Genomic DNA, 2,480 nt, shown 5'->3' on the forward strand with positions numbered 1-2,480 from the left:
AGAATAATCCTCGTTAATAATACCTTACAACAATGTATTTGTATATGTTAAACGGTGGAAATTCAGGTGCAGTGTTCACGTGAAGTTGATACAATATATTTGTATATGTTGAATGGTGAAAATTCAGGTGCAATTTAGACGTGAAGTTGATATATTTGAGAGTCGTTAGATGATTTGATTGATTTGACTAAATTTTTATCTAAAGACTTTCAGATATTAACTTTACGTCAAGTCGACTTCATCTGAGTTTTCACTATATTAAATATGTTATCATCATTGTAATTTCAGATGAACCGATGATGAAATAAGTTCTTGCATTGCTTCAAGAAAAAAAATATTCTTACAAATAATTAATTAGTATTATTATATCAGTAAAAATTACTAATTTTTAAATTATTATTTAAAATGTTATATAAAATATATGAGTTAATTTTAATATAGTGATAATGTAAAATATTTTGCATAATATGTAATTATATTTTTTTTATAATTTTTTATATGATCAATATAAAATATAATTATTTTTATTAATGTGATATTATGTAATTTAATACATGTGTAAAACTATTTTATATTTTATCGTATCAAAATTAAATTCAAAGTATAAACGGATACATTAGAATTAAATTTAGTTAAACGATAAAAATAATTGATTAACAAACATAAATTTGGGAAATATAATTTTTAGATGTTAGATATGCAGCTTCTAAATTTTAAAATGTTATCTTTTTTGTTGGCCAATTGTTGCATTTTTTTTACCCAACAAATTCATCAGGTTATAATTTTGCAATGTTTTTTGAAGGATAAAAATTGATGTGCAATTGTTATCATGTAAATTTAATATTTATAAATTATTAAATAATTTAATAAATTTGATTAAATTATTATCTAATTATTCTTGATTATAAAAAAAACTGAGTTTTAAGTTTTAACCATAAGAGAGACTATAACATATAGATACAAAGGAACACGTCTTGCCAACAACTAGAGGGGAGGCAAAGTGGCCTCAACCCCTTCAACATTTTAAAAAATTATGCTTATATATATATGAAATATGTGTTAAAAAAATAAAAAATGATGTAATTTAGTAATTTTATATGTATTATTTTTTATTATATGATAAATTTATGTTTTAATTATTTAATTTACTAATATTTTTTATTTAACTAATTTAATATTATATTCTTAAGTTTCTGTATTTTTTAAATTAATTTTTATATAATAATTTCTATATTTATTTTAAAAAATATCATTTATTTTTTAATTCCAGCTATATTACCAACAATATTTCTGTTAATTTCTGTCAATTCTTGTTTATGACTGTATTTAATGGAAGTGTTTTTGTGGATATATCTAATAAAAATTTCTTTTTATAGATGTGTCTAATAGAAGTATCTTTATAGATGTATTTCTTGAATGTGTCTCTTTGTACATATGTTTAAAATATAATAATTAATTATTATTGACAATAAATTGGCAAATAATATATTGGTACCCTATATTTTTTCTTATTTTTTTATATTAATATATTTGAGATTTATATTATTATATTAATGATCGATTACGTAATTATATTTTAATAATCACATTATGTATTTTAGATATTCTTTTCTTATAAAAAATATTTATTTTTCTTCTAAATTTATATTGTTAAAAGAAAAAATTTTATAAAAATATCTTATATTTTGTATTTTATAAGGGTATAAAATTCGGTCCTCGGTATTAAAATTTCTAAATCTGTCTTGTATGTAATCAAATTAAGAGAGAAAAATCTGAAATCAAATTCAACGTATAAGTGCCACTCATCATCATGATTATGGAGATGCGCAGTATGAACACACCCTCACGGTCACGGAACTGCGGATAGCTTCCTTTGTGATAGTGTGGAAGGCCTATAATCACAACTACTAAATATAATAGAAAAAATATAAGTACACAATAAAAATATTAAATAATGTAAATAATAAATATATCAGATGTTTATTTCATTAGGTATATGAATGATTATTTTAATAATAAAATTTAAATAAATAATTTAAAAATGTAATGTATTTTAATTTAATTAGTAATTATTCATATTATTCAAAAAAATTATTGATTATCTAATATTATTACCTAATATAATATAATATAGAATAGAATAATAGTAAAAAATCAATTTTCTTTCATTCAAAATTAGCTTATTTTTAAACATTATTTTACGTTTGTATATATATTTATACCTTTAGACTCACCAAATCCCAAACAGGGAAGTGAGTCAAGGGAATAGTCCAAAGATCCAAGACAAGCATAACAAAACAAATTAAAGGAATCAGCATAAATCATATTAAAAGAATCAAAATAACTAAATTAAAATCTTAAATTCTGGACTCTAAGTTATAAAATTGTAATCTTGTATCTTAAATTATAAATCTTAAAATTGACTAATTAAAAATTAAATCTTCTTATATGGTGTATTCATCAAAACATATAGATAGGGA

Source organism: Arachis duranensis, chromosome 10 (assembly GCF_000817695.3).
Source record: "Arachis duranensis cultivar V14167 chromosome 10, aradu.V14167.gnm2.J7QH, whole genome shotgun sequence".
Classification (NCBI taxonomy): Eukaryota; Viridiplantae; Streptophyta; class Magnoliopsida; order Fabales; family Fabaceae; genus Arachis; species Arachis duranensis.